This window comes from Lagopus muta, chromosome 2 (genome assembly GCF_023343835.1).
Source record: "Lagopus muta isolate bLagMut1 chromosome 2, bLagMut1 primary, whole genome shotgun sequence".
Taxonomy (NCBI): Eukaryota; Metazoa; Chordata; class Aves; order Galliformes; family Phasianidae; genus Lagopus; species Lagopus muta.
The window spans coordinates 87,376,329-87,400,796 of record NC_064434.1 but is presented as its reverse complement, the minus strand read 5'-3'; the positions used below and the strand labels follow the sequence as shown (position 1 = coordinate 87,400,796).

Here is a 24,468-nt window from a genome sequence, read left to right as displayed (position 1 = left end):
CCCATTCTGTTCCACATGCACAATGTGCCAGGAAAGGTGCACACAGAACCATGAGGCATGGAGGCTGCAGTTGGCACAGGGAGAAGTTGTGCTCCTCTCTCCAGGAAGGGGGAGAAAAAGCTGCACCCATGCATTTTGTTTTCCTTTGTCACATGCTCACTAATGTGTGCATATACGGTTGGAGCTGCAAGCATATGCAATTTGCTTGAGATCAATCATTTTGCATGCCAAAGAAGTAGAGAAAACAAACACTGCACATAAGAAACTCATTACCCTATAAAAAAAACATATTTCCAGCAAGAATTTGCTCTCCATTTCAGTCAAATGAACAAATTTCATTTGCTTCCAGTTTTGTTTCTCAGTGCAGAAAGTATTTGTGATCAGAAACAACAGCCCAAGTGGTCTCAAAAGATGTTCCATGAGGTATGTGCTAACCAAAATGTTGAGCAGACTTACAAAATATAGCACATAATACTCTCCTGCAATGTCCATTTTTACGGTCTGCTGCAAGCTGTAATGCCAGGTCATACTGAAAACACACAGACTGTGTGTTAACTTACACAGTTCAAAGGGAGAGACAAGAAAGAAGGAAAATGACTTTCTGAAGTTCATTTTTAAAGCAGTATATATGCAATCTTAGTGCAGCTGTGCTTCACATACACAGCATCAGTAAGATACATCTGGCAATAAAGCAGAACTACAACATTCAAGGAGACCTATGTTTTTGGTCCAGAAGAGCAGTGTGGACTGCAAGCCTTTAACTTGAAATCGGTGACCACATGTGGAAAGAAAGGCTCGCCAGGCTGCGATCCCTGATGATGACTTCATCCTGCACCGCTTCCTTGAAAAGCATCAACTGAGACATCTTGCCGAAAGCAGCTCCTGCAAAGCACAACTCAACCAAAGAGGAGACAAGGGTGCCAAAAATAACAATAAAAGTTTTTTTCCCTCAAATAATGAGGTATCCCATATAATTCAGCCCCATAAAACCAGATTCATCAAGTTCTAAATTGGGTTATAGCAATATTTCATTACAGTATAAATCTTCTTTACACCCTAGTAAAGATGCCTAATTTAATATGCTATATATTTTTTTTTTTTAAATCTGGATCTCATCAAAAACTGCTTGAAATAGGCATCTCCTTTATAGTCCATTTTTCATACATATCTAGCTTCTAAAATGTAACTAGTTCACATTCTTCACATGGAAAAATGTTTGCAGTGTGTTTGTGTGTGGACTAAGAAAGGTTGTAATTATCTCTCGTGTTTCTTAGGTATGTCAGTGCACATCCTACACAGGTTCCAGGATTATCCCACAACAGTCCGAGTATCGGGTTGTTATTTCTGAAGGCAGTAGAACCACTTGAAAAGAATTCATCAGTAAGTTAAAATTTCAGAAGGAGAAAAAAAATTCCATCTAATCCAAGATCATAAAATGATCTTTTAGAGCATTTACTTTTAAATAGTAGTTCTGCAGCACTTTTGACTGAAACACATTACCACAAAGGATTCTAAATTAAAACTGTTTCATATATTGTTGTTTCAGCGGCTGACATGCAAATAAAAGCAAGTAAAATATGCTTAAATGGGCAGAGAGGAAAAAAACTCACCAGTACTTCTTGTTATTAAAACTTGTAACTCCATTCCTGCCTAGCTAATCAGGTCTTCAATACAAACAGAAACCGTCTCAGTGCAGTTACTGTAACACATCTGCACAACCGGCAGCACCGTGAGAAGTTCAGAACATGACCACATCAGCATTACTGAACATAGGCGTCTTTCTTCAGCAAGTGGGTATGGTGAGAACTGCTATGAAAAGTTTAGACAAAGCCTGCACACAACTGATGTCATTTTGTTCTGCATCCGAGAAGCAGGCACAGTTTGTGTCTTTGCTTCCTGCTGTCTCTTTCCTTGTCTTTAAGGCAGCACAGCACAACCAGCATCACAGCACTTTGGTGCTGGGATCACCAGAACTTGGGACAAATGTTTTAAATCTCAGAGAGCTTCTTTAACAGTGATAACGGTGAACCTGCACCAGCCTTTATTAACACAGGAGGACTGCTCTTTTATTTACTGTATTTCTAGGAGCACGTATGTAATTTTGTTCTTTACCCTGAGGGGACAAGGAGCATCGATAGCGTGTTGAGAAGCTCATTCATGGCCACAAAATCTCACAACAGCACCCCAGAGAGCACCTATATCAAGTGTGGGGCAACTGAGACACATCTGACCAGTCACTTCTCACACAGCCGCACGCCCTGGAGCACAGCCTCAACAGGCTCAAGTTGAGATAGCGACTGGCACAGCCTTACCACAGCCTGCTGCCATTGCTTTCTAGGGCAGCTTTAAAAGAGGAGGAAGTAGTTTTATTTATATGTATTAAAAAAGGAAAAATGTTTTGTTTTGTTTTTTTTAAACTTGACATATTTTATGCTGCGGTAGGGCTTTCACAACAATATTAATCTAGTTGCCAGACTCACTTTTCCAACAAATTAAATATCAAACAATTCCTAAAGAGTGAAGCCATTTTGAAGCTGTTCATTGCAAAACACTGCAAATACATAAGAATAAATGAAGAAAGCCAGATTCCTGCCACCCCAGGGGCTTGCTGACCCTCATTCACCCAGCCTTCTGGGAGAGTGGTTTGGTTTTCTGCAGTCAGTGTTAGGATGAAGGCTGGTACCAAGGAGCATCTTAGCTCACTGTCCCCCCTTGCATTCCTAGGAAACAATTTGTCTGAAAGATCTGTATTTTGATCTTTTACAATAACGCTGTTATTTCAGATTAATGCCCATCCACTTTAACCACAGCTTTTTAAGAACGAGGGTGGTGTTTCTGGCCAACGAGGAAGTGAGGCTCTACTGATAGCTGCTGGGCTGATGCCGACCTGCAGGAACTCTATCAAGTACACTGAAATCCTTCAGCATTTACAGCTCCATTAACAAATTCAAAAATCCATGATGAAAAAAAAAAAAATAAAAGGTATTCAGTTATCAAAACAGTATTAGCCTTAAAAACATACTTTTAGTAGATTTCCACTGCCTTTATAGTTGCTCCGATGAAGGTGGGACCGTTCTTGATTTTCGTCATTCTAAATGCACTTCCCCAGGCAACTCAGTCAATTCTAGGAACCTATTACAATTAACTTTACTTTTGTTATTCTACTCGGTGCTTTGTATTTCACAACGTCTGCAGCCATACATAAACCAACTATGTGTTAGTATTCATTTGGTTTTAAACAAGTGGTATACAACAAAGTAAATGTAAATACCTGGGCCCTACATTACCAAATAACTAATACCTCAACCAAATATGTCTGTTCCATCAGTATTCTGCTTTAGAGCAGGCACATGTACACAAACACAAAACCCCAAACTTTCTCCCTATAATAGCAATTAGTTGCTGAGAAAAAATGATATTTTTCTTTCCTGGAGCATTTTTATAGCTGGAAAAACAACACGTAAAGAATTAGCTAAAATCACGTGCTTACACACTGATTAGTCAAAATATCTCTTTGAGAAAGTTTAACCAACAGCTATGTCTAGTGTGCACAGTCACTTAAGTGGTGCTGTCCTCAACATATTACTGACAAGCTTCTGCATAAACAGCAAAGGAAGGGCATGAGTGTTTATTACACAGGTGGATCATCTCACCAATGACACTCAGAGCTTTATAGATTTATAACTAGCAGTATACATTTTTAACTCTTACAGGCTTGGTTACTCTTCACACCTGGCTGAGCTTGCATCCTAATACACTTAATCTTGATTTTGAAATCAAGATCCACCAATTAAATTATTAAAACCCTGAACATTCAGTACTGCCCTCCCTTTCCTCAAATCCCACACACACACACACACACAAATAGAATAGTCTCCTGCATCTCTTCCCTGAAGTATGCTTTCTAGGTTTTCACTTATAGAACAAACTGGAGCCTGTACCAGCTGATCTGTGCAAACTCTGATGACTGTTTTCAAAATAAAAGACAGGAAATTAGTCATGGTAGAGTAGCATCGCTAGGGGATAGTTTGAGTGGCCATCAGCAAGATGTGCATGGTAGGATGTGTGACAGAGAAAGATTGGTATCTACCACTTCCTCTTCGCAGATTAAAAAAGACAAAGAAAAAAAAGAAAACTAGGGAGTCCTTTCTTCCCTGCTCAGACTACCCCTAAGGATGGAGTGGACCAGTGCTGGCCTTAATGCACTACCTGCAGAAGCAGCAAAACCAGAGATCTGGTGGGGAAATTCCCCAAAACCAAACACACATGGAGTTGCATCAGGCTGGTAAGATGTAAAAAAAACAAAAACAGAACATCCTAAAAGCACATAGCCTCCCTACATTAATTGCAGGAGTAGAACATCACCATACCTCCATATCTGTTACAGCAAAACTTACAGGGTCTAAGGCTCAGTAGGAGCAGGGCTGTGCCCCAGCTCAAGGATGCACTGGAACACAGGTGAAGCCACAGAGCCCTGGCCAGCGAGGCTCATCCAGTGGGCAGCCAACAAGCAGCAGCGCTGCTCACAAGGAAATTTTAGAAGCTGAAGTAATCAGCAGCTCCCCCTTGGACAAACCTGAACAGCTTATTTTGGCTACCAGCCAGAGCTAAATCTGAGCTGTGCAGCTCCAATCCAACAGATTTCAGCAATTACAAGATGTACGTGCTGGCTGCTCGCAGTGCCAGCTCTGCGCACCTTGCAAGCCTGTTTTCCTCAAGGATGGCACCAGAAACAGTCAAAGCTCAACAAAAAATTGTTTTTTTCTGCTACTTGCAAAAGGCCAACACCACAGGCAAGGAGACAAGCATCCTGTTCTCCTCCACAGCCCATTCTGCTTGTCCTAGCACCACATCAAGCCTAGCCAACTCTCCAACACATGCATACATGGGATAGCACAGAAGTTGCTGAGATTCTCTAACAAACAAGCTCCACACCCTTCATGCCATATCCTGCCAGAGATGCAGGAAAGTAGAGGAGTCATCATCCCTGGAGGTGGTCGAGAAGCATTTGGATGTTGTACTGAGGGGAATGGTTTAGTGGGAAATCTTGATGATGGGTGAACAGTTGGACTAGATGCTCTTAGACGTCTTTTCCAACCTTGATGATTCTACGATTCTATGCTACAGAAGGACAGGACATAGCCCTGTCAGTTGAAAGAAGAGGAAGTGAGTGAAGAAACAGTTGTTACCAAGAAAGTGACACACTCCTAGAGCACTGCTACACCAGCAGCACACCACTGAGACATAGCAGCCAGCAGGCCTACTCTAGCAGAAGTGGTTTGTAAAAAATCTGCTTTTTCCACACTTCCATACCCCTCAGACAGCATGGAGAAAGATCAAAAAGGGCGTCTATAAAACCAAAAGAAAATCACACAGCAAAGAGGAGAAAAGTACATCTACAATGGCTGACTTGATTTTAAAGGCCTTTCCCAACCTAATGGATTCTATGAAATGGGAAACCATAATGAAATAGGAACCCATAGGCTGAAGGAGCTTAGCTAGAGGAACAGTGAGGAAATAGCTTCTAAAGCAGCCGTAAGTGCTGCAAAATGGCTGTAGGACAAGAACAGACCTTTATTTTCATTCAAGGACACCAACTTTTCAAAATTACCTCAGGCAGTCACCACACCATTGCAACATCCCTCCCTAACAAACACCTTGCAAAGCTCTCAAGCACAACGCTTTATCCTTCCTTATTTTTTCTCCTTTGTGGACCCTACAACAGTCTCTTAGCTTCTCTTCCTATCCTGTAGATTTCTACATAGTCCTGAACACACCAGCACCAAAGCATGACAAAGCCAGTCTGCTCCCTTCTCAGGCATAGAGAAGCTGGGAGGAGGAGGGACTGAGCAGAAGAGCTTCCACCAATCTCAGCTGGCAGCAATCGCAATTTGGCCAAATCCAATTAACCCACCTGCAACCATGCTTTCTGGCAGACTGGTGACTCCAGACTAGAAGGGCTTTGCAGGTAACTCTATTTTCTTTACTAATGCTGTTTTCCTTTATCTTCATTAATGTTACTTGCTTATTTTATGAAAAGTATGGAAGCTAATGATCAGTTATACTGAGAGCTGTATAACACAACTAAAGCTTTTCCTTTTCAGCCAGGGAAAATACCTTCTGAAACAAATTTTAGTTGCTTTCACTTTGAAAAATAGAGAAATAAGTTTATTTATTTATTTATTTATTTATTAAGTTTTAATGTTTTCCCTGTAAAGTCTCCCCCCTTCAAAACGCAAGTATAAATTTTTCAGATTTCTAACATTATGGAAATTATATAGGCCACTTTATTTGAAGCTTCTAATAGTATTTAACAGTAAACGTGGTATTAGTAGTCTTGTTTTTTTAAGCTTACTGGGATTGTTACTTTACTTGAACTTCGTACAACCAGGTGAGAGGAAAATATACACAAGCAAAGATAGCAAGAAGTAAGGTACAGTAAGGCTATGATTTAATACAAAAAGTAAAAACTAACGGATGAATAATGCAGGAATGATGGATTAGGTTATCTGGTTGTAGGTAGGGATACAACTACGTGACAGTACCCATATTTATACCACACACAAATGTTTGGTGAGTTGGAGTTTCTCTTGCCTCCTGTCACATTCATTTATGCAGCCTGACACAGTGCCATGCTGCCCCACATCTGCTTTGTCTTGTGAGCATAAGAAGACTGCTTTTAGATCAGATTCGTGCAGTTCTTCTACCTTTCAACATACACTTCCTTATGGATCAGAAAATAAACCCCACAATATGCAAATTCTTTTTTGCCCAACTGATTTCACCTTTTTTTTTCTTTCTTTTAACGGACATTTTCTGAACTAAATAAATGGTGCTTCCCTTGGAAATAAACCTCCTCGTTCCAGGAAAAAAAAAAAAAAAGACAACGTACATAAAACCAGTCAGTGCTATTTGTATTTAAAACTCAACAACTTCAAGACCAATCTTCTTTAGCTATTAAAGCAACTCAGGAAGATACCGCAAGGAGGTTAAACTTACACTTCAAACCCACTCCTTTTGCTATTTGAGAGTTTTAATACAGATACTATCCCATAAACCTTTCAGCATCATATTTATGAGCAGAGGGATGCATTTATTTCTTTCCATGGAAAAGATGGAGTAGATGACCAACACATCACTAGTGAAAACTGGTATGCAATAAAATAACCCGCAGCCACCTGAATTTATAAATTCTTCTAAGAAAGTAACATGTGCCAAGCCAAGCAATTCTGATGAATTACACTGGATGCCTATAGATTTCATAGAAATAATTTGCAAAGAGCTGCATCTGCACAAAGACATACGTGTATTCATGCTTCTGAAGGAAAATAAATTCTCACATCCAGGTATTTTCACTTGAGCGTAAACCTGTAAGATTATTAACTATAATAAAGCCCTAAAATGGATGCTAAAACCATGTTTCAGGGCAGCATCAGACCTTCCAAAAACATATATGAGCTGAGTATATAAAGGCAAGTTTCAACTAGAAAGCTTTAATGTGATTTGTGGTACTTTAAAAGCACACTTACAACAATTTTAATAGTTTAAAATATTGGAGCTTAGTCCCAAAGAGAAACAGCTAGCGTTAAACTGCCATTTTAATGGAATTTTTGCGCCCTCTCTCCACAGTCCACTTTATAAATAAACCTCTAGACTTTATATTGATTTTTTTTTTTTTTTTTTTTTTTTTTTTAACATGATAGATTGAGCCTCCCTGGCAGAGAGGGCTGAGGACCAGCCCATGAAAAATTACAGAGTCACAATTTCTGAAAGGGACAACAATAACAAAACCCCCACAGGAAAACTACCACACTATAATGCATATATGTGCATGCTTACTGCTCTTCAGATCTGCAGTGTGTACGTACATATACATGTCAAGTCCTATTTACTAAGCTTACTTCAGAAACAATTAAAAGAATATGATACGCAGTTACATCACGTGCTGTACATCCTTTTCAGTTACAAAGCACAAACTTGTTTCGGTGTGTGACCTAAGTAACGCTCTGAAGGGGCATGGGTCACGCCACCAGGAGGAGGATGTTCTGCAGCAGTAGTTCAAGTACAGGAGATGAAAAGGTAAAATCCTTCAAGAAAGTCTTGATGGTAAACAGAGGAACAGCAAGCCTGTGTTAGTGCACTCAGCAGGTGTTGCAGCCTCCAGGGTCCTGTGCCAGACAGCTCATCAGGATACTGCCCTGCTGACCCAAATTCTGCAACTAGCTCTTCCTCTGTGAGCGTCACCAAGCGCGTTTGCGGTCATGCTGTGAGATCACAGCTCCTCCCGCATCCAAGCTAAGAAACATACTATGGCGGCAGATTGAAAAGTTACCACCTGTGTGTGTATGGTTGGGAATGGAATGGACTCATAACCCACTGGTAGTTTTCTGACACAGAGAGCGGCAACGTGGCTCACATGATCCATTATTCAGTTACCAACATTTTGCTATGGATAAGCAGAACAGCTGATGCCATGAGTTGGATTTCTTACATAAGGAGGAAGAACATGGAGGGCAAAAAGGACAACAAAAAGGAAATGCAACAGAAAGCCGGCAGCAAAACCTAACCTTAGTAAGTACAATCACAGATATTTTGCAGTAGTTCATCTTTATTCCACTTGGGTTGTCTCTCCTTAGTGCAATTTATTTCTTTAAACCTAGATCTATTCACTCTACATACATGCGACTAGATTAAAAAGATTCCCTGCACACATGACAATACAACTTAGTTCAAATTTTTTGCAGGATCTTGCAAACCCTTGCATGCTTTATTTTAGAAACAACAAAAAATGAAAAACGCAACATCTGCCATTTCCATATGTGCTCTATATTTTATTAGTTCTTTACCAGAAATAAAAACAACAACAACAGAACAAGACGACCACCGCAAAAAGAATGCTAGGGGCATTATGTCTTCTCTGACAGCTTGAAATATGATAATTCTGAATTGCTGGGTTCTTGTAACACCTGGCTGTAAGTTCCCCAATAGAAAAGCAAAAGGAATGGCAGTTCAGAGAGCTTTTCACTGGGATGCAGAGATGGTATGAAAGAAGTACCTGGGATACTGGGAGATTCTTATCGTGAAATGCCCCTAAATGATTTTCAGTGAACACAGTTGCAGTGTTCCAAGTCCAGAGAAGTCTCTCCCTATCTTCTCAGTAGCCGCTCTTCTTCAGAGAAGAAGAATAAAGGTAAAAGAAAAGGCTATGGTGGTAGTTAATATACATGCACACACAATACAACAGCAACCAGTGGTACTACAAACAGCTCAGGATGCTCAGCACTATGTACAGGGAAAGGTGGGGTCAGAAAATGGGAAACAATCAACCTACAGATCTCTTTTTAAGTTTCCCACCAGCCCGTACCACCAAGCAGCTGTGCAGTGCACGCCCAGCATAGTTCCTGTGGGCTGTGCAGACATCAGAGGGATGGTGCTTCTTCCCAGATTCAATCAAGCCAGATACACAGACCCTAAACCAGGATTAGTGATTTATCCTTAGAAGCCACATCTCTGAACATCTCTGACATTGAACAGTGAAGCCAAAGAACCAGCACTGCTAACAGCCATGCTGCTGCTTTGTGAGGATACACACAAGCTTCAGAGGCCAGAATTTTCACTCAACCTCTTTGCTACCACTGAAGTAATGCAATTCTTTTTCCCCATTAAAAGTCTAATTTTAAAATACCACCCTGCTTCAGCTCACAGACACCTGCTACTGACAATTATCAGACAACATACGTAAGAGAAAAAAACAGCATATGGCCATACAGCTAACCGTGTTGATGAAAAGCTCCTCTCAAGCACTAGCAGGGACACATGATTTTGCTAGGTTTTCCTGAGAGGCCACCAGCACAATGTGTGTGAGCACTTGCTGCTCCAACACACGCACAGCAATGCCAACACACAACCCACATTTCTTCCCAGTGCCGTGTCTGGGCACAGCCCTTTGAACGCGTGCGTACTCCTGCTCTCTGTGAGCATCCCCTGCACTGCCTCCTCCAGTCCCTTGCAGAGGACTATTACAGAAAAGCTGAGCCAGGAAAGCATCAAAAAGTACAAGGTGTACTAATGGGAGTCTATAAGTATTGCATGCTGAGAGTCTGATCCAAAACTGTTGATGGAAGTTGTTGCTGAACATGGCCTGAAGGCCTCCTCACCCTCCTCCCACAACCAAAGAAACACAGGAAGAGAATACAAATCTCCATGTCCACTGCAGTAATGGATGGTTTTGTTATGACATTTTCTTTCTTTTTTTTTTTAAAAAAAAAAAAAACCACAGTAATTGGAATCAGTCCTTTCCTCAATCTTAGATCTCTCCAAATAGTCAAGACAAATAAAATCATGTTGCATACACAATGTTGTGCCTGGAAATTTAGAAGCACAAGAATCTGGATGATCATTATCACTTCGCTTTGTGTCTGTGTGTATTTGGTGCCACCATCACCATCATCATCATACACTGTCTGCTGCATGTGATCACCTGAATTTAACAACACATTTCTTTCCTTTCTCTTCTGAATGTGTTTATTTTTCTTCTGAGAAGCGTCTTACTTAAAAATCGCCTTACAATTAACAAAGGCAGCAATCAACTTTCCAGAACGCCAGCTTGGATTTGATTCCTGTTTGCCACATTCCAGCCTCTCCAACTACCACAGGAAGACCCCCTCCCCTCTGTTTCACACCACAACGGTTGCCTGGACCCCAGCAAGGCTATGCTAGTTCTGCTGCATGTATCATTGCCATAAAGCTTTCCTAAGCCAAGCTCAGCTTTGCACAAGGGACACACAGGTAACACTTAATTGCTACAGTCCGAAAACCTCACCCACCTTGCACAGGCTCCTTCCTGAAGGGCCTGCCTGCTCTCCTGGAGTGAGCATCTCCAAGAAGCCAGCTTACTGTCCCTCATATACTTAATGCCATGACAGCAATCCCAAAAACTGTACACTGCTAGAGGGTCACCACACCAGTCAGGCACACAGAAATGAAGTAAACTGTACTCCCATTGAGTTCAAAAGGCTTTAGACCAGATCTTTATTTCTCATATTTCATTGTACAAAAATGCAGTTATGGCTCTTGAATTGAGATGAAGTTAACAGCGTGCCACAGGCTGCAGGGAAGGACTCACAGCATCAAGCTAGCACTCAGTTAACAATCCAAGGGAGGAGAAAAAAGCCTGAATGCTGTAGCATGGCTGACATAAGCTGTGATGTCATTTCCCTATAAAGACCGGCAAAATAAAAAATAAGATCTTTTTTCAGATCCAAGCTACAGAGATATGTAAATCATCTGGCCTCCATTTCAAACAAACGGTGCGAGATAACCCACAACTTAATAACTCTTCCAGCTTTCATTCCTGCTCTTCAGAGGGCTTCCAAACCACTGCAGGATCAGATCCTCAGGAGAGCAGAAGCCAAGCCACTTGCACAGGCACGCAGCTTCACTGCAGTCCCACCCGGCAGTGCCAGCGCCGTCTGGTTCTCACTCCTCAACACCATGTCTGATTGGGTTTTTTTTTGTTTGTTTTTTGTTTTTTTTTCTTTTGGGAGGAAGTAATCTTAAGCAAACTATAAAAAAAATATATCTTACTGTAACAACTATAAAGCAATTTTGGTACAATCACAGCTGAAATTAACATTTCTCTAAGGACAGATTAAACAAACCAACCAAAACTGGTTGGGATTAGAGAGAAAGAACATCTAAGAACTACAAAAAATACCCAGATAAATTAAGAAAAAATAAATTTCCACCAAACAGACTAGAAGCCACCCACAGAGCTACTGCACTTGAGTAATCCAGAAGAGACTGCGCAAGAATTTCACCTTTTTTAATGCAGTTTTATTTTTATTTTACCTACCTTTTTAAAACAGTAAAATCACTTTCTCCACCTTCCCCCCCAAAAGGTAACTCTTTGAATACATACTTTGCCTTAAGTGTTTTGCATACCTATTATGCCAGTAAATAATTTCAGAACTTGAGAACATTCATGAGAAAATTCAACCTGGAGGGTAATTTTCCTGAAGTTTCTACTTGGCAAATGAAAACAGTGTTGGTTTTTTTTACAGATGAATATCCTTCCCTGTAATTGTTTTTCTGTTACCATCATGTAAATTGGTATTTCACACAAATATGGCTTGAAAACTACCTAATGAAAAGAAAAAAGAAAAAAAAAAAATCCAAAAAAATCAAACCAACCTGCACAGGACAGGGCAGAACAGTACTAATAACATGTAGGCACAGGCTTCTAAATTTACAAGAAAAAAAAAAAAAGCGTTGTTGCATAATTTATTTGCTTTCCTACTACTTTCACAGATTAAGAAAGATAGCAACACTGTGAGATAAGTAAAAGATCTCTTTTGCCTTTAGCTCAGTAATTTACAAGACTTTAGGTTTTGTCTTTTCTTCTTGTTGTTGTTCGATGGGAAAATACTGTAGAAATAACATTTACCTGAATTCCCAGCCTACAAAGCTCGCTTACAGCAGCTTGATACAGCTGCTCATCCACCAAGCGCCATAAAGAAAGACTTACAGTAAATGGTGACTAATCTCTACTGCACACACTGTATGTGTATCACTGAGTCAGCTTGAAAGTTTGTTCATTCACTCGAATGCCGCTTCTTCCATCCCCTTCTCTCTGATCTGCAGACAGACCTGACATCTGGCTCCACTTCATTCTAGGAGACATTCTTATTGCCTTAATAGGCAATAGGTGCAGGTACAAAATGTCCTGATACACAAGAAGACTGACCTAAATAAAAGGTACGTGCCCACATGACTGCAGAAAAGCCAACCAGCCAAACAAAAAAGATGCCGTGTTTGCCATGAGCACAAAACCCTGAGCCCCATAAGGAAGGGGGTACCAAAAGAAATCCCCAGTTCCCACTTTTGGCTAACAGTTTGGCAGCCTAGTTGTGCAAAGCACATGAGAAAGAACAAGTTTAAGTGATCAGTCTGCTGGTAGCAAAAGCAGCAGCCAAACAACACAGGCACTTACTACAGACAGCTAGAATGACCACGTATGACTTTGCTGGATGGAAGCTACAATAAGATGCTCTGCTCATTTGTTCTCTTTTTTCATTTCTCGCAATTTACATAATTAGTGGTACGGATTTTCCAGAAATAACCTGAAAGTAAAAGTTCCACCTGAAAAAACTGTGCTAAGTACAGTTGGGGCTTACATTTAAGGATTTTTTTCGCATCGTTGAAGCACATCATCTGCTTTGTAATTACAGCTCTTCAACTAGAAAAATGTACTTATTATAGCATAATGTAACTACAGGTAAGAGCTGGCTTAATACACTGACCTAATCTTGCACCTTCATTCAAACAGTCACACAAGTAGTTAAACTGACTATGGCACGAATAGACATTGCTACGGACAACTAAAAATTGAAAGCTGTGGCCCAATACAAAGCGTACTTGGATTCCAACAGAAGCTTCTCCATCACCCAGCTTTACACAGCAATCTACATGACATCTCCACAAAGTCAGCATTGCAGCCTTATGAGTTTTGGACAAGCGCCTACTGGCTGAGAGCTGGTCTTTAAAACCAGAAGAGCCTATGTTATTTTAATGAACCTCTCCTTTAACTAACGATCAGTTAGTTAGCCTACGGATCATATGCTAACAGACTTGAAGCAAGAAAGCATCATTCCCTTCGTAAATTATTGTAATTCTGTGGTACTAGGCTATCATTTATAACTGCACACTCAATATTCAGATTAAAATTTCTTCTGAAAGTTGGAAATCTTGGAAATAACAGTCTGCTAGCACTTTATTTTATCACCCCTGCTCCTATCTGGCAGAATCTCACTGTGCAGGCAGCCACAGTTAGCTTACCATACATGCCTTTCATTAACAAAACAGCACTTAACCCAGTGTCTTTTTTTCTGTGCACCTCCCTTCTCAGGTGTATTATTTCTTTAAATCTAAAGCCATTTTTAACTTCAAAGACTAATTTTTACTATGAGCAAAATGAAGGGTAAAATTCATCCTCTGCAACGCATTTTTGGTTTTCGAGCGTACAAATGGAGAAGCCTTTTTTCATTTTACCTGCAAGGCATATTCTCTTATTCATGCTTTTTCATTATAATAGTAGCAACTTTAGAAAAGTATTAAAGTTCATTATAATCCAACTCTTTCAAAACTTCACAGTCCTGGAAAAAAATATCACTTTTCTTCAGGTAAATTTTTCTTCTCATTTTCTGCTTTTATCAAACACACATGTAGGCAGTAGCAATACATTTTTATCTTGATCCATGCAGCTCAGATACCAGTTTACTCAGCTGACAGAATAGAACAAGCCTAAATGATGGAAAAAAATCAGAGGATTTCTGTCTATCACCTCCACTGAGAAGTCTCTCCTAGTCTTGAAAACACACAGTATCAACGAAAAAAAAGGAGACAGAAGTTACCTGCCTACACCTCTGCAAACATTCTAGCTTAGTAGAATTACTGGCATCTTAAATGAAGGTATGTCCCTACTGCACTAATAACATTTTGTTTCAACACAGTTATGAATACGAATCTCACTTTTTCATACTTAAATTGTCTGCTAATTCAGCAACCTCCCTCACTCCTCTCTGTAACTGATGCTTTGCCATGCACGCGTACAGAAGCAGGTGTGGATGCTTTGCAGGGCATTCCTGCAGATGAAGACTGCAAGGTAATGAGTGCTTCACTGCCTGCATTCAGAGGCACCTAGTAAAGCAAATAGCTGTCCCCAATAACCCATGCTATCTTGTTGTAACTAGGATGGTGAGGGTTCTTCTGGACAGAGGATACCGCTGCTGCTGCTCAAATGCATACAAAAATACTGCATCCTGCCCTGCTTGGAATTCTCCTGCCGAGTTGTGTTGCCAAAGAAAGAACTTCAAACAGCTTAATTCGGTCCTTTTATATCAAGCATCCTTGTTGAGCATCTCACCACTAAAGCATGTCAATCTCTGAGATGGTTTTCTGCCCTATTTTCGCCAGGAACTCATTAGAATATCACTGCAAGTACTTGTTTATTATCATTGCTGTGAAGCTGAATTCACGTTTTTACACTGATCAATAAAAACTAAGTCAACGCACCACACACCCAGCCCACACATGAAGAAAACTCATTTAACAAGGAGATCAAAGTTTTATATCTTCTATTGCTGTAAAGTCACAACCAGCCTGTTGGTTTTGCCAGTTATCTTTGAAGAATGATTGGAAATGAACGAAAATGTAATTCTGGAAGCACATACTGAAATTGGAGATATAAAACAGAGATAGGAGGACACATGCAAATAACCACGTGGGAGACCCTTGCTTGAATTCAAATTGCACAGCAGGCCAACAAGACGGCTGAAGTATCAACGCTCCTGAAATGCCTCCATGTAGGTGAACATTAAATACTTGTTTTGTTCCATCAAAATTCACAGGGTTAGCAACTGGAGTGCTCCCACCCACTCCTTTCAGTACATCAGGGGCATGAGCAGCAACCAAACCACCACACTCAAAGCTGAGCTACACGTAACTTAAACTTGTGGTTCAGGGGACTACAACCTCTTGCGTTCAGCTGATACGGCTTTGGTAACTGTGACAGAGTTTATGTTAAGTCCCACAGCAACCCAGGAGCTATTGCAAGTAGCTACTTTCAGCCTCCAGAGAGAGCATAAACTGCGGTGCTCTTGCTGCTGATATAAGCACACATCCAACCCAAAGACAACCACCCAGATCCTATGCTCAGGATAAGACACAATGAGAGGCAGCCAAGGGGAAACAACAGGGAAGATATTTAAGGAACTCTGTCTACATCTCAGGACTTTGGTGGACTGAATTTTTGGGAAAAGAATGCTCAGTTTAGCCACATAAGGTCTTCTAAGTACTAATAATTGTGACAGATGTGAATCACGTGAAGAACGGCCAGCATCCCCATTTTATTTAATACCCCACTGCTGCTGTAAACACTTCAAATCTTAAACTTGGAAAGAGCTAGTAACTAGGAAATCTGCATGTGAAGAAAATGGTACTATTTACTATCAAGCTGATTTTCCAGTACAAACAGGTTCTTCCACCAGTATGTCCTCTCTGTTCCCAGGAGTCCACAGGGCAGCAGCAGAGACACAGCACTCAGGGCATAAACCCAGCAGGCAAAAGGGCCTCCTGACAAACAGCCCCACTTAGCTGTTCCTGCATCATGCATTACTACACTATCCAAAAGAATATTCAATCTCTGGTTTCTGATCAAATTGAGTAGTAATAGCATCTTATCTTATGCCTTCAAACATTCACAAATCTGTAATGCAGTATTTCCAAATCCGCAGGACTTTGAAATTGTTTTCAAAATTAAAGTACATGGAAGTAAAAAAAAAATAAAAATCACAGCATATGAATAATACAGTCCCTTCTTACAGATTAATTACATTCAATTCTGCAGCATAGTATAGGACTATTTCAAACTCATGCAAAGCTACAAGAGCATTTATTTCACCAGAACTCCCTTAAGAACATTATATTGCAAGAGCGCCCATCTGCATTTGTGCCACAGGACAGCAGTGTTTACCCCACTGACTGCTTCAAAACTATGTGCCAGGACTGTACTGGGTGTTCTGTTAAGAAAATGAAAGAAGTTACTATTTAAGTCAAGTGTAAGATTAAGAGAGAGGGGGAAAAAAAAAAAAGGCTTGTTAATATAGCTGTAATTGGCATAGCCCTCCAAATGTAAATAGTGATCCTTCCAAGGAAAGGCATTTCTAGTTTAGATTTGGCACATGAAACATGACGATACTGGGAAAAATACTGTTCTGCTAATACAACTGGAGATCAGACAAGATTCTTACCCACCCAGAACGGTTGCAAAACCCCTTGATCCTCCAACATGCACTATTTTATAAGCAGTTTTTGGTTTAAATGAGAGAATGTACTAAAGAACATTTCTAAACCCATTAATATCAGTTTTTCTTTTAAATAAAGATGTCGCATACAGACTTTGCTCCTATCCTCCCCACACCCCCTAAACACCCATACACTAAAATATATATAAATAAAGGAAATGAAACTTCCCCATCAATGAAAATAGTGTATGTGGGGGAGAGTGCAGAAAAAAGACAAAAATGAGTCTGTAGAGCATCTCTGTATGGTCAACTAAGAATCAACTTTTAAGATAGAGAACTTTGGCCATTACCAAATTTTAAATGTTATAGTCACTTCGCAGTTTTGGGTAAGACTTATTTGTCACACACTGGTGCAGAAGGAGTCATTTAGGATTTAAAGTTCACTCAAAGAGAAAGTACTTGGTGTAGGCTCTGTAACTCAAATGGACTCTGTTATCCTTGAAGAGACCTTGTGACAGGGTGAACAAAAAATCTCCTACATCTGAAAGCAAAGCAGCAAACAATTCAACATTTAACCTATATGTGCTCAGCTGGAGCAATCCTTCCCCCATGTTTTTGCAGTCTTAACACCATTCTAAGGTTAGCTGGAGCTTTTAGTACCCGAGTCAAAGCTTTCCCTCATTACTGAACAAAGATTTTTGACAAACAACAAAATAACAATAAAATATATATATAAAAAAGAACATCTACAACAATCCTGCTTTGCTATAAATGCAAGTAAGTCTAAATGTGAAAAAAAAAAATAAAAAGGCAAAAGAAAACCTTGCAGCACTGCACTTCAAGGACATATCACAATGCAGTCTCTATCAAAATTCTTACAATGAGCACTTGACGAGAGGAGGGAGGGGAAAGGCAGCAACCATTTTCTTGCTGGACTAAAAAGACTTGAGAAATTTTGTGATAAGGCCTAGGATGGCTGCTTTGCAAAGGTCTCAGCAGTGGAGTAGGGAAACTTGGCGTTTGGGGCTGTGTACATGGAAAATAAAGTGACCAGCAGATGGAAAGCTGAAGATCAGAGATTTGGATGAAATTCTAACAAATTTTAAACTGTAAACTGGAGAAAGACAAGCTCCTTCCCCTCAACACCCACGTTCCCCCCCCCCCCCCCCTACTCTCTCCCCCCCCCAAAAAAAAGAAGAAGAAAAAAAAAAATCTGCTACCTTTTGAGTTTGCATCATATCAGCACCTTGGGTCTTTCCAGAGCATATCATCAGTCACTGTGAAAACTTAGGTGGGATGTTTGTGTGAGACACGTTACCCTTTGTTACGGAGTTAAGCTGAAACCACAAGACTCATTTCACTCAGAACCTCAAAATATACCCAACCCTACGGAACTCACCCAAAATGTTGCAAGACCCCCACTGTAACGTGAAGTCTAATCTCTAAAAAACACTCCATTACAGGGCAATGTAGCATCCGTTAAAAGCTTGCTGTGAGTCTCCCAAATCACCACCTTCTTGAGGAGAAAGTAACACAGACCGGGTGCTTGCCTTCTGGTTTCAGAGGCAGCAGGCTGTATCACAGAATCAGAGAATCACAGAAGGGTTTGCGTTGGAGGGGACTTCAAAGCCCACCCCTTCCCAACCCCAGCAGTGGGCAGGGCTGTCCCTCCCAGCTCAGGCTGCCCGGGGCCCCATCCAACCTGGCCTTGAGTGCCTGCAGGGATGGGGCACCCACAGCTTCTCTGGGCAGATTGTAGCCTGAATGCATTTTCCAGCTTTTCATGCCCATCGATGCTGCCCTTTTCTCAACAGAACTCTCTGAAAGGGAGACTAGAGAAAAGCTGGGAAACAGCACAAGATTTGAGTTGTTCCTTCTGATTGATGGCACCGAGTGCCCATGTTGTAAGGGTGGGCTGTTCCCCAGAACTGGGTCTGCACTGGTGGGGTCTAGAGGTCCCAGAGCAGTGGTGCTCCGAGCCATTTGCTTCCAGCAGGCCTATGCCATACAGACACTGCTGAGGACCCTGCAGCAATGCAGCCAAACAAGGGACAGAAAATGGACGCCTGCCCACAAGTGGGAGCCATGCACCTCTGCAACCTGTCTGGTTGCAAGAAAAGATTAAAAATAAATAAACAACTAAAACAGATGAAACTTAGGCCACTGTTCTTTGAGCTGTGCTCAGAAACACTCTTTGAAGGAAGAGTGCCTTTCTTAAAATATATTTGAATGTGCTATTTTTGTCTTTATCTTAGAAGGCCTGATTTCCCCTTACAGCCCTGCAATTGATGACAATAATAGGTTTCTCGGAGCCAGTCAAGTCAGAGAAGTTTTATACCTTCATATGTGGCAACCCATACAGAGTTTGCTGCCTTCATTTTTTTAGTGCCAAATGCAGCTCCCCATCCCACCACACTGACAGGCACAGCAATCCAGCTGCTCACTGACACTGCTGGTGCTGTTCAACTCGCATAAGTATATGAGTGCCTGGAAGCCAAGACCTAGCAGGACTGATGCCTGCGCTTGCAGATGTGGCTATCTCCATTGCAGAGGTGTGGCAGAGGCAAAAGGATCACCCTGATTTTAGAGGCAGAAAAATATGCCATTCTGATCACAGTTCTTCATTGGAAGCTATGCAGTATCAAAAAAGGCCTAAATAGAGGGGAAACAAATTGTTGCCCCATCCCCAATTACTTTGCATCTATCTAACACGGGGTTTTTTTTTTGTTTGTTTGTTTGTTTGTTTTTTTAAGTATTTCTAAGGAAGCTCAAATGAAACTGCCTTATCTCACAAGTTGCTATGACACATCATAAAGAGACAGCCTTCCAGCACCAGAATCACACAGTGACACCACAGATCCCAGGGCCACTCTCCCTCAGTTCACTGCTGTCTTTACAGTATTGGGAAAGGGGAGGAAGGCCGTCACCAAGCAACTTTCTTAGAGACCTACATTCCCTGCTATGTTTGAATAAACCAAAAATTACAATAATAGTTTAAAACATCCACAGCAGAATACTACCTCACTGCTATACAAAACCTGCAGTACATTACATGACTGTTTTTTTTATATACTTTTCTCACACTCCTTACCAGATGCTAAATTACAATCCCAGTTTACAAAAGCAAACCTCCCTATATCCCTGGAAACGGACCAAAGAAGCACGTGCAATGGAATTCTGAGCTTAAAATCTAGGAAGTCCCTCTTCCTACGCAGCCCTGTTGAGTGCTTCCCAAAAGCAAAGTAACCTGAAAGGACTTGCTCTATGGTCCTAGGCCCAAATCAGGGGCACGTGACCGGCGGAGGCCAGCAACACGAAGTGAGTATCACATGGAGATTTTATTCAGCCTCCAAACGTAACGTGAGTCAGTGTTAGATAGGGAGGTTACTCATGCTATGGTTACTCACAGGACCCTACCTGGCCCCACTGTGCCCAGGGCAGGGCATGCATCAATGGCAGGGCTGCCGAATGCCACCCTTACCACTGTACCTACAGGCTGAGCACACACTCTGTGCCCAGGCTGGCAACCACGGTGAAGCCCATGTGATCATTCAAGTTGAATTACTCATATTTGAGCTATCTAGACATGCTGGTTTGACTGACGCCCTCATAATGCAGCTCAGCCCCTTGCTGGAGTCTCCCAACTTCAGAAACTTGATCTACTTATCAGCTGGAGCAGAAAGGATCATAAAAGCATTTATGTGCAACAAAAGCTTGGAGTGTAGCATGTAGGAGCCTCTCCTTCTTCCAAAGTACGTGAGATCATTAGCTATAGTAGAAAAATGCACGATATGTTTTCTTCATATGAAAAAATTGCTTATCTAAATTCTAACTTAACAGTCCATTTGGCATGACCTTCCTTTATGAATTACAAGGCCACAGGTTAACTTCCACAATATATATGCGTAGGTGGAGCATTGATGAAGCAGCACTTGGGATGTTAAAATTCAAACCTCAGTTAAGGCTCAGAAGAAAGGCAGATAACAATGAATCACAGATTCATATCCTGAGTTGGAAGGGATCCACAAGGATCACCGAGTCCAAATCCTGGCTTCACACAGCAACACCCAAAAATCAGACCCCATGTTTGAGAACATACCAGGAACATCATGCCACATCCCCACAGCAGGTGGCAAAGTGAAATGGGCACTTCTAGGGAAACACTGTCTTATGAGAAACGTAGTGGTGACAGCACATCCTCCAGTCAAGCAAGGAGGCAGTCCCAGCAAGGTGCCCGCAGGCCAGCTGGGATGCAGGGCAGCAGGAGCAGTGGGGCAAGGCCCAAACTGGCCTGGAGGGCTCTCTGCAGCACATACAGCAGAATTACAACTGTCAGAGATACAAAACTTCACCCTTGTGATTACCTGCCTAACACGCAATTAAGTGCTTTGCAGCCTTTTCTGTAAGTAGTTCAGCTATGGATCACTGTATCCATTTCACTGCTATTAGATTAGTCTGTTAAAACCTATGAACATCACTGGTGTTGGTCATGGTCGGCAGGGCTGTGCCGGGACACGACAAGAGGTTGGATGCTACTGGGTGAGCTCGTCCGCATCACCAAGTTTCACACCTTGGCTATTACAGCCTGAGCGGCAGGCACGAAACCGATCTGAGAAGCCGGCAGAGGATGAGTAGGCATTATCCACTTACTGACTGGTGAACTGCCAGTTCATTTCACTTGCAAATCATCCCTCCGGTACTTAAGCATCTGGCTGGCAGCTTTTGGTCATTACCCCGTACTGTGACAGCACACAAAACCCAGCCGTCCCGCACTCCAGCAGTTACCCGTTCTAGGGGGAGAGCAGAAGTCATTTCCCACTACTGCGAGGCACCTCCGCACCGCGGCCAGTCGGACGCCGCCACCTCGCGCGGGGACACGCGCGGGTCCCCTCGGCGGCGCGGGGGACACGTACACCCCGCCCGGCCCCGCACGTTGACAACTTCCTCGCGGCCGCCCCGCGCCTCCCTCCCTCCCTTCCTCCCGCCGCTCCGCGCGGCTCTACCGCCGGCCCCGCCCGGAGCAGCCCGCCGCAGCGGGCAGGTAGGGGCCGGGCAGCCCCCGCCGCGGCCCCGCGGGGAGGAGGAGGATGAGGCGGCTGCGGGCAGGGCCTCGGCGCTGCGGACTGAAAGTGAGCTGCAAACTTTTTTTTTTTTCTTTTTTTTTTTTTTTTTTCAATTTTGCAAGCGAAGCCCCAGCTCATGCAAAAATGAAACTTGCGAAGCGCTGCCCTACCTGGCGCCAAGTCTGCAACAAGTGCACGGGGGCCGGCACGAGGGGCTCTGATTTTTCTCTCTTTTGGGCGCCGCGCGAGCGACCGCACAGTTAATTGATCACCGCGCCGCCGGGGCCGGGTCCTACTTTACTTACGGCGCAGCCCGTAAACAAATATCGCTCCGCCAGGAAACGCAACTCCCCCGGCCCGCACGGCCAGGCTCCGCCGCCAGCACCCGCCCCGGCCCCCGCCCGCCCGGCACATGGCGGGTCCGCGCCCCGCGGGGAGGCTGCGGAGCGGTCGCTTACCTCCGGCACGGCCTCCCGCGGCGGCTCCGGCCGCGCCGCCCTTCCCTCGCCCGTGATGCACGAAATCCCGCTGTCAGCAAATCGCTGTCAAATTATTTTCTCGCAAAAGAGCGAGGAGAGGAGGAAAAAAAAAAAAAAAAAAAGCAGAAGCAGAAGGGGGAGGAGGCAGCTGGAGGCGACGGGATCCCTCCGCCGCGATGGGTCTGGCTCTGGGTAGCGAAGCAGGAAGTAAGGTGTCGGCGGCGCCGCGGCCGCGGCCGCCCGGCCCCGCGGCGGGGCGAGGGCGAGGGGCGCCCGCCGCCCCCGGGGCCCGCTCCGCCCGCTCCGCCGCGCCGCGGCCCCCCCCCCCTGCGGCCCCTCCTCTCGGCGCAGGTGCCGGGGCGACCGGCGGAGAGCTGTCAGCGGCTGCCGGCGGGGCTCGGGCCGGCCGCGGGCTCCCGGCGCCGCATGCCGCAGGGCGGAGGGGCCGGGGCCGGCTCCCGCCCGGCCGGCGGCACCGCCGTCCCTCCCCCGCGGCGCTGAGGGAGGGGAGCCCGGGGGCGGCCGAAGGATGGGGTCCCGCCGCCTGGGCTGTAAGGGAGCGGCCGGGCCGCGTCACCCCCCGCCCCGCCGCCGGGGAAGCCGAGACCGAGCGGGGGGGCGGCGGCGGCGCCGGGAGAGGAAAGTTGTGCCGGGCTCTGTCAGCGGGGCTGGTCGGCTCCGGGCGGGCTGAGGGTTAACCGGGAAGTTCACGCTCTCTCACAGCGAGCCCCGTGGAAAGTTGCCGCTCTGGCCGCTGCTTTTTGCCACTGCTAGTCTTAAGCTGTCCCTTTCTTTCCCCGTTAATTCTGCAGCAGGGTTCTGGTGGCGTTCCTTCCCGGCCCTGCCTCCCCTGAGCTGGGAATATACGTTACATTGCACCAAAACGTTCCCTTGCGGGGAAGGATTTCGCATCTCGAGGACGGAGACGCGATGCGCGCGGCTCCTGCGGCGCTCCGTGAGAGCTCAGGGAGTTACTGTGAGAAACCATGGCTGGGAAGAGAGAAACCGAAACGGGCTGGTAAGGGCCTAGTTCTGCCTTCGGAAGGCAAGGAAGAAGAAAAAAGACAAAACTCTCCCTGGTTATGGCTGCAACAGAAATAGGGCTGCGGCGTGTTAACATCTCTGTTTCAGCCTTACGTTGTAATGGTTACCAGCAGGCTCATTTCGTTTTTATGGTCATCCTGGTTTCCTGGTTGCATGACACTTCCATTCAGCCACTGTTCTTAATAATTTAACCTTTTATGAGATTGTTTTGATTTACAGTGCAGATTAGAGCAGACTGAAAAAGCATGATATCACCCACTGGCTGTTAGCTCCTCTGCGCCCCATGCAAAGGTCTCTGCTGTTTAAGATGTCAGGAGAGAGGTCTCATTTTCCTTCCCCAGCCAGCCAGTCATTTTCTAATTTTATTTTTACTTAAGTGAAAAATCGCATTCAGATACTGTAACTTTGCTGTGCTGAGCTGTGCAGAATCTACGCTGAGTTTTGGATTCAATGGATGGCTTGTTTGCTCGTTGGAGTCCCAAGTCACATAAACTATGTTGAAAATAGAATTAAAACCACAGCTCGACATGTGCCGTGCCTCTGTTTGTTTTTTGTGTCTAGTCTGAAGCCCAGAATAGCCCATATTGCTTGCGATTTCCAAAATGACTTCTGAAAATAAGCTGCGTGATATAACAGTCTGTATAGCTTTCTCACAGCATCTCAACTTGTTCAGCTGATCAATGTGAACAGATCTGCACTGTGTTGGTGAGGTGGTACTTCATTTAACTGAAGCTTGCAGGCTTGAGTTGCAATTCTCAAAGCAAAATCAAACGTATGGTATAATTTAAATTTGAACAAAGGTTCATTATCAAGCCGCCGCCTGACATGCTGCAAGCTCGACCTGCATTGCTCTGCCATAACAAGTACATACATAGAATTTCTGAATGAAGGCAAGTCGGTTATTAGCTTTGGACAATGTTTCAAGAAAAATGTGGGGGCTGGCTCTAGCTATACCACATTCTTTGTATTTATCCTGCAGTTTTTGAATTGGTCTTCATCAAAAGCACAAAGCCCTAATTGATGTTCTCATTTTTCCCAATCCTTCTTCTAATTCTTGAGGATTTGAAGACCGAGCTTCCC

At 43.5% G+C, this 24,468-nt stretch overlaps 1 protein-coding gene across 5 annotated transcripts in view; it reads right to left on the bottom strand.

Annotated features, from left to right (window-relative positions):
- TRERF1 (transcriptional regulating factor 1) overlaps window positions 1-22,597 on the bottom strand; it is a 101,383-nt gene extending 78,786 nt beyond the window's left edge. For 2 of the 5 annotated variants that reach the window (XM_048938394.1, XM_048938399.1), the window contains exon 1: window positions 22,324-22,597. The gene's annotated coding sequence lies outside the window, so the exon portion shown is untranslated. Of the gene's footprint in view, window positions 1-3,022; window positions 3,101-5,611; window positions 5,814-22,035; window positions 22,193-22,323 lie in introns of those variants that run through there. The other 3 variants (XM_048938395.1, XM_048938397.1, XM_048938398.1) reach the window with 3 other exon arrangements.
- Window positions 22,598-24,468: the final 1,871 nt, after the last annotated feature.